The sequence below is a fragment of the Tenrec ecaudatus genome, chromosome 15, assembly GCF_050624435.1.
Source record: "Tenrec ecaudatus isolate mTenEca1 chromosome 15, mTenEca1.hap1, whole genome shotgun sequence".
Taxonomy (NCBI): domain Eukaryota; kingdom Metazoa; phylum Chordata; class Mammalia; order Afrosoricida; family Tenrecidae; genus Tenrec; species Tenrec ecaudatus.
Window position 1 is genome coordinate 62,359,187 of NC_134544.1, and position 8,887 is coordinate 62,368,073.

Below are 8,887 nucleotides of genomic sequence, written 5' to 3' on the forward strand. Positions count from 1 at the left end.
CTTATACCTGGTCCCTTTGGCACCTCGTGATCACACTGGCTGGTGTGCTTCTTCCATGTGGGCTTTTTAAATTTTTTTTTTATTTTAACAATTTATTGGGGCTGATACAATTCTTTTCACAGTTCATACATATACATACATCAATTGTATAAAGCACATCTGTACAGTCTTTGCCCTAATCATTTTTTTCTCTTTTCTTCTTTTACATTTTATTAGGGACTCAAACAACTCTTACCACAATCCATACATATACATACATCAATTGTATAAAGCACATCCATACATTCCCTGCCCCAATCATTCTCAAGGCATTTGCTCTCCACTTAAGCCCCTTGCATCAGGTCCTCTTTTTTTTCCCCCCTCCCTCCCCTTTCCCCCCCTCCCTCATATGCCCTTGGTAATTTATACCTCGTTATTTTGTCATATCTTGCCCTATCCGGGGTCTCCCTTCCCCCCTTCTCTGCTGTCCCTCTCCCAGGGAAGAGGTCACATGTGGCTCCTTGTAATCAGTTCCCCCTTTCCAACCCACTCACCCTCCACTCTCCCAGCATCGTCCCTCGCACCCTTGGTCCTGAAGGTATCATCCACCCTGGATTCCCTGTACCTCCAACCCTCATATGTACCAGTGTACAGCCTCTGTCCTATCCAGCCCTGCAAGGTAGAATTCAGATCATGGTAGTTGGGGGGAGGAAGCATCCAGGATCTGGGGGAAAGCTGTGTTCTTCATCGATACTACCTCACACCCTAATTAACCCATCTCCTCTCCTAAACCCCTCTATGAGGGGATCTCCATTGGCCGACACTTGGGCCTTGGGTCTCCACTCTGCACTTCCCCCTTCATTTAATATAATATATATATACACATACATATATACATATACACATATATACACATACATACACACACTTATATCTTTTTTTTTTTTGCATGATGCCTTATATCTGGTCCCTTGGGCACCTCGTGATCGCACTGGCCGGTGTGCTTCTTCCATGTGGGCTTATTTGCTTCTGAGCGAGATGGCCGCTTGTTCACCTTCAAGCCTTTAAGACCCCAGACACTATCTCTTTTGATAGCCGGGCACCATCAGCTGTCTTCACCACATTTGCTTGTGCACCCATTTGTCTTCAGCGATCCTATCATGGAGGTGCGCAGTCAATGATATGATTTTTTGTTCTTTGATGCCTGGTAACTGATCCCTTTGGGACCACTCGATCACACAGGCTGGTGTGTTCTTCCATGTGGACTTTGTTGCTTCTGAGCTAGATGGCCGCTTGTTTATCTTCAAGCCTTTAAGACCCCAGTCACTATCTCTTTTGATAGCCGGGCACCATCAGCTTTCTTCACCACATTTACTTGTTCACCCACTTTGGCTCCAGCCGTTGTGTCGGGAGAGTGAGCATCATAGAGTTCCAATTTAATAAAAGAAGGTATTCATGCATAGAGGGAGTGTTTGAGTAGAGGCCCAAGGTCCTTCCACCACCTTAATACTTGACCTATAAATATAGACACAAAGATCTATTTCCCCAACCTCCTATATATATTTGCATGTACATGTCTTTGTCTAGACCTCCATGAATGCCCTTTGACTCCTAGCTCTTTCCTCCATCTCCCTTGACCTTCCTCCTGCCCTACTACCATGCTTCATCGCCACCTGGGCTAGAGTATACCTCTTCTCTAAGCAACCTTACCCTTGATCATTTCCCACCAGGCCTGCCACTCCCCCTTCTCTACCATTTGGGGTCCCATGTTTTTCCCTTGTCCCTGGGTTTGTTAACACCACTTCCTTACCCCCCCTACCCCCCCACCCCAAGTCCCCCCGGAACTGTCGGTCCCGTTGTTTTTCATCCAGATAGTTCATCCAGCCTGTCCTATTCAGACAGACCTGTGGAGTCACTAACATGCACGAAAACTAGACAGAGGAACACAAAGCAACAGTATACAACCAGACAACAAAACAAACCACTGAAAAAGAACAGAACAAAACAGTTCACAAGAGAAAAGCTTGTACTTAGTTCAGGGATCGTTTGCTGGCCCTTAGGAGCGTTTTCCAGTCCAGTCTGTTGGGGCACCACGCCCTGGCCCCAATGTCCACTTTCAGCATTCCCTGGGGACCTTGCCACTCCATTCCCTTGCTGTTCCGCTGCACTCCCCCAGTGATTTGCCTCGGTGTGGTGGGATCAGGTCCGGTGCAATTCCCACACTGTGTCTCCGGTGCTTTCCCCTGTATCGCCCTTAGTCACTGAGGGGCATCATGTCTCATAGTAGGGCCAGCCATGTTGTTCTCTCTGTGGACTGGCTGCTCCACTCAGGAACATCATCATCACGGCCTGGTGGGCCAGGCTGTGCTCCACTCTCTCCTCCTGCCCCTTCATCTGCTCCCGTGTGCTCTGATCAAATATGTCCATCTCCCATAGCTGCAGAGTCAATGTCGTCCTTTGGAACAAATTCTTTTCGGGGGAGGGGCAGGAATCCACTTAATTTATGGTGCTGGGGCCAGCCTCCCAGACCTCTCCACCGGTTCCCTCCTCCACGCCGGGATATTGCATTCACACCTTGCGACACTGGGTTGAAGTCTGGTCCCACTTTCCCTGTGGAGATATAAACCATAGCCTCCCCTTGGGTGGATTAATGCCCCATTTCTGTCATGCTGATTGTACTTACCTCAGGGGACTCATGTTGTACCTGTCCCTTTGGGTCTGGCTTACCTCACTTAACATAATTCCTTCCAGCTCTTCCCATGAAATAACATGTTTCATGTGCTCATCGGTGCTTTTCAGTGCTGCATAATACTCCATTGTGTGTATGTGCCAAAGTTTGCTAATCCACTCGTCTATCGATGGAAACTTAGGCTGTTTCCAAGTCTTTGCTATTGTGAATTGTGCCGCAATAAACATTGGAGTGCATATGACTGGTCGTGTTTTATTTGCTGCTTCAACCGGGTATATGCCCAGTAGAGGGATGGCTGGGTCGTAAGGTAGATCAATTTCCATTTTCTTTAGGTATCGCCAGATTGCTTTCCACAGTGTCTGTACAAATCTGCACGACCACCAGCAGTGGAGGAGGGTTCCTACTTCACCACAGCCCCTCCAACTCTTGTTGCTCTCTGATTTACTGATCTGGGCTAGTCTCAGGGGTGTTAGGTGGTATCTCATGGTTGTTTTGATTTGCATTTCTCTTATGGCAAGGGACTTCGAGCACTTTCTCATATATTTATTGGCCATATTGATCTCCTCTCTAGTGAAAGTTCTTCTCATTTCTTTTGCCCACTTCCTTAGGGGGTTAACTGTTTTCCTCTTTTTGCAGGTCATGATGGTGTTGTAGATTTTAGTAATGAGCCCTTTGTCTGACGTGTCATTACTAAAAATCTTCTCCCAGTCTGTGGGTTGCCTTGTCACCCTCTTGGCAAAGTCTTTCGAGGTGCACAGGTGTTTTATTCTTATTAGATCCCATTTGTCGATTTCCAGATCACCTGTGTGTGTCCCCTTCCCTGTTGCAGTGAGCCTATGTGCTCCCTGGGCCAGTGCTCTGAGATTAGTCCCGATTCCCTCCTTAATGGTCCTGATGGTTTGGGGTTTGACTTCTAGATCTGTGATCCACCTTGAGTGTATTCTTGTGCATGGGGTGAGGTAGACGTCTTGGTTCAACTTTCTACATGTGGATATCCATTGTTTCCAGCACCACTTATTAAAGAGGGCATCTGCTTCCCACTTGACGTTTTTGGGACCCTTGTCGAAGATCAGTTGTCTATATGCTGATGATTTTACTCCTGGGCTTTCTATTCTTTTCCACTGGTCTGAGTGTCTATCATTGTACCAGTACCATGCTGTTTTGACCACTGTAGCTGTGTAGTAGGCATTAAAATCAGGTAGGGCGAGTCCTCCAATTGTGTCCTTCTTCTTGAGGAGTTCTCTGCTAATTCTGGGTTTCTTCCCTCTCCATATGAAGTTGGTGGTCAGTTTTTCCAATTCTTTGAAGAAGGTTGCTGGTAATTGGATTGGTATAGCATTGAACTTGTAGTGTGCTTTAGGAAGAACTGTCATCTTTACTATGTTCAGCCTACCTAACCATGAGCAGGGGAGCTTCATCCATTTGTGAAGGTCACTTTTGGTTTCCTGTAATAGGGTTTTATAATTATGCTTATAAAGGTCTTTAGTATTTTTTGTTAAGTATATTCCTAGGTATTTCAGTTTGTTCTTGGCTACTGTGAAGGGTACTTCCCTCTTAATCGCCTCTTCCATGGCCCTGTCCGATGTGTATAGAAACCCTACCGACTTCTGTTTATTGATCTTGTATCCTGCTACTCTTCCGTATTCCTCTATTGCTGTAAGTATTCCAACTGTGGAGTTTTGGGGGTCTTCAATGTATAGGATCATGTCATCTGCAAATAACGATAGTTTCACCTCCTCCTCTCCCAACTGGATCCCTTTGATGTCCTTCCGCTGTCTTATGTTGTTAGCCAGAACCTCCAAAACGATATTGAATAGAAGAGGGGACAGGGGGCATCCTTGTCTTGTACCCTTTTTCAGTGGTATTGTTCTTGTCTTTTCTCCATTGACTATGATGTTGGCTGTTGGTCTTTCATAGATAGCTTGTATGAGTTGAGGAACTTACCTTCCAATCCTATCTTCATGAGTGTTTTGATTAGGAATGGGTGCTGGATGTTGTCAAATGCTTTTTCTGCATCTATGGATATTATCATATGGTTTTTATCCTTTTTCTTCTCGATGTGGTATATGATATTGATGGATTTTTCGGATGTTAAACCATCCCTGCATCGCTGGGATGAATCCTACTTGGTTGTGGTGAATGATATGTTTGATGTTCCTTTGTATTCTATTGGCCAATATTTTGTTAAGGATTTTTGCATCTATGTCCATTAGAGATATTGGTCTATAATTCTCTACACCTGTGGGGTCTTTTCCCTGTTTGGGTATCAAAGTAATGCTGGCTTCGTAAAATGAGTTTGGGAGCTTGCCGTTCTTTTCTATGTTATGGAATACTTTGTGGAGGATCGGTGTCAGCTCGTCCCTGAATGTTTGGTAAAATTCTGCTGTGTAGCCATCTGGCCCTGGGGCCTTTTTCCTTGGTAGGTTTTTGATGACACTCTCTATTTCTTCCTTCGCTATGGGTTTGTTGAGGTTCTTGATCTCTGTCTCAGATAATCTAGGGATAGATTGTTTTTCTAAATATTTATCCATGTCTTCCAGGTTTCTGAATTCATTAGAATACAAACCTTCATAGTACTTTGTGATTATCCTTTTTATCTCATTGGGGTCTGTTGTTATTGCCCCCGATTCATCCCTCATCCTGGGTATTGATGATTGTTCCTTTCTATCTTTGGTAAGCTTTGCCAGGGGAGTGTCAATTTTATTAATTCGTTCATAAAACCAGCTTCTAGTTGCTTTAATCCTTTGCATTGTTCTTTTGTCTTCCCACTGGTTTAACTCCACCCTGATTTTTATTATTTCTTTTCTCTTGCTATTGGAGGGGTAGTTCTGTTGACTCTGTTCTATTTGTTGGAGGTTTTGTGTTAACATATCTGTCATACGCCTTTCTTCTTTTTTCATGTATGCATTCAGTGATATCAAGCTACCTCTGATAACTGCCTTTGCAGTGTCCCATAAGTTTTGATATGTTGTATGCTCGTTCTCATTAGTTTCTAGAAATTTCCTGATATCCTCTCTGATCTGGACCTTAACCCATTCATGTCGCAGGAGATCGTTGTTTATTCTCCAATTGGTGGCCCTTGCTTTTCTGGGTGCCCTCCTATTAAGCTCCAGCTTTATGGCATGGTGGTCTGAGAAAGACGTCTGGATAATATCTATGTGTTTGAATTTACTCAGGCTGGCCTTGTGCCCCAGCATGTGATCTATTCTTGAGAAAGATCCGTGTGGATTGGAGAAGAATGTGAAACCTTTTGCTTTTGGATGAAAGGCTCTATAGATGTCTATCAGGCCCTGTTGCCTAATTACATTGTTTAGCTCTCTGGCCTCTTTGCTGAGCTTCTTTCCCTGTGACCTGTCTTTCTCTGATAGTGGAGTGTTGAAGTCCCCCACTATTATTGTTGTTTCCGTGATTTCTTCTGTCATTTTTTTAATAGTTTGTTTGACGAAGTTTGCCGCACCTTTATTAGGTGCGTAAATATTCAGTATGCTTATTGTTTCCTGGTTTACTGAGCCTTTGAGCATTATGTAATGTCCCTCTTTGTCTCTTTTTATGTTTTGGATCTTGAGATCCATTTTGTCGGAGATTAAGATAGCCACTCCTGCCTTCTTGGAGTTACCATTTGCTTGGTAAACTTTCTGCCAGCCCTTTATTCTCAGCATATGCTTGTCTGCTTGCTTAAGGTGTGTCTCTTGCAGGCAGCAGATTGATGGGTTATGTTTTCTAATCCAATCCTCCAGCCTCTTTCTTTTAACATATGAATTGAGCCCATTTGTATTCAAAGTGATTATTACAATCTCTGGCTTCATGGTTGCCATATTCTGTTTTGTGTTTTGGGTCTTTGCCTATCTTCCTTCATATCAGTGTACTGCGTTTGAGTGGAGGGTTCCTATCCTGTCCTCTTTTCCATCTGAGACCGTGTTGTCCTGGTACGTGTTGCTGGCATGTTGGCTTCTAGATGGAGATGGGCTATATGGTGGTCTCCAGGTGGTTCTAGTTGGAGCTTGATCTTCTGGCCATAGTGAGTCAGCCAGTATGTTCTGCAGGGTCGGGTGACTTGCAGTATATTTTTTGAGTTCTTCCTTGTCCTGGAAGACCCTTATCTTACCCTCTATCTTAATGGATAACTTGGCAGGGTATAGGATTCTGGGGGAGGCATTTTCATCTTTCAGTTTTTGGAAGATGTTGCTCCATTCTCTCCTCCTCTTCATGGTTTCTGCTGATAAGTCTGAGCATAATCTTACCTGCGCTCCTTTGTATGTGACTGTCTTCCTTTCTCTTGATGCTCGTAGAATTTTCTCTTTTTCCTCTAAGTTGGATAATTTTACAATTATATGTCTTGGCGTGTTCTTCTTGGTGTTTAGCTTAGCCGGCGTCCTCTCTGCTTCCTGTATGAGAGTCGGATTCTCCTTTGTTAGGTTGGGGAAATTTTCTTCCAGGAATTCCTTTGCTATCTTGGCGGTCGATTTGTGTGTTATGTTGTGTTCCGGTAGACCGATTATTCGAATATTATTCCTCTTCATAGCATCTGTCATTGATCTCAGGCTGTCTTCTGTTTCTTTAATTTTCCTATCTGATTGTTTTTCTCGCTTGCTTCGTTTGGTTTGAGCGTCCTCGAGTTCACTGATACGGTTCTCAGCCTCCTCAAGCCTAGTTATAGCTTCTGTGACCTTTTGTGTGGCCTCTGCTACCTCCTCTGTTAGTTTCTGCAGTTCCTTTTGGTGGATAGTATTCATCCCCTCTATTGTGGACTTCATCCCCTCTATTGTGCATTTCATCCCTTCTATCGTTGCATCCTTATTTTGGTTTGCTTCTCTTAGCTCCTGTATTACTGCAAGCAGAGTTCTGAAGATTTCCTTTTGTGGCTGATCTATATCTGTTTCTTCTATGAGTGACGTTAGGTCTGTTAAAGTGCCTCGTTTCTCTGATTTTTTTGTTGGGAGTGATGTGGTCTGTTGATTTTTCCTTGATCCTTTAATAGGCCCCATGCTTCTGGGAGACAGGAGTAACCTTATTGTGTGGAGGCTCAGGCCACTGTGCCGTCTCCTGGGGTGGCTGGGGCGGGCTGCGGCAGGCTTAGGGCTGGCACTGGGGACCCAACAGGGCCCCAGGTGGTGAGAGCTGGCTGGAGCTCACTGATGGCTCCTCAGGGACTGCAAAGCCGAGACCCAGGCTCCACTGCAGGTGGGATGTTTGATCTGCCCGGGCTGTGAGCGGGCGCGGGGAGGCCCCTTGGATAGCTGGGCAGGCAGCTGCGGGACACTGCAGGGAACAATGGTGTTCGCTCTCCGCCCTTTTGGCGCGAAACCGCAGGGGGTAATGGCGTCGGCAAATGAGGCTTGGCGCGAAACCGCAGGGGGCAATGGCGCCCTTCCTCCGCTCAGGCTCAGAGTCGCGGCCGCCGGGGGTCCCCGCAGCACCCTGGGGAGGGCACCTACTCTTGTGCCTTGCGCAGGGAGGGGCCCTTGGTGGGCAGACTCAGCAGCGCGGGGCGCGGTGCTCCGCGGAAGCTCAGGGTCCGGGACAGGCGCGGGTTGGGCTATGGCTCCAGTTGGCGGGAAGTGCTCAGCGCAGGGTCCCCGCCAGGAGTGGAGCTGGCGCTAGGCTGCCAGGGGCTGGCGGGGGTGGGCGGGGGTGGGAGGCCGGCGCACGGAGGGCAGGTGGAGAGGTCCGCGGCAGTGGTGCGGGTGGATGGTCCCCCGTGGGGGTCGCCAGACAACCCGCGGGTCCGCTCCCCTGAGCTTGGATGAATGGAGGGAGGGACGTGGGCCCGAGGGCAGATCGCTGCCCTGCGGGGAGAGGGGAACTGCGGGAGAGGAAAGCTTCTCTCCCAGTGGGGATCCGCGAGTGGGGAGTGTGCCGCTGGAGTAGGGGAGCGTGACCTGCTGCGCCTGTCTAGGCAGGGCAGGCAAGCGGCTCTGGGCTGGCGTCCGGTTTGGGGATGGAGCCTAGGCCGGTCGCCAGTGAGCTCACGGCAGCTTAGTGGCCAGAGATGTCCCACTAGTCCGGTCCTCTTTCACCTAGACCCCTGCTCAGGACAAATACGTGGGGTAGGACTGGGGTGCTGTCCCAGGGAGATATTTCACTCACCAGACTCTTACTATTCAGCTACCTGGTCGCCAATCCCGCTTTGTTTGGAGGAGCTCTCAGAGTATCCCATGTGGGCTTTTTTGCTTCTGAGCTAGATGGCCGCTTGTTCACCTTTAAGCCTTTAAGTCCCCA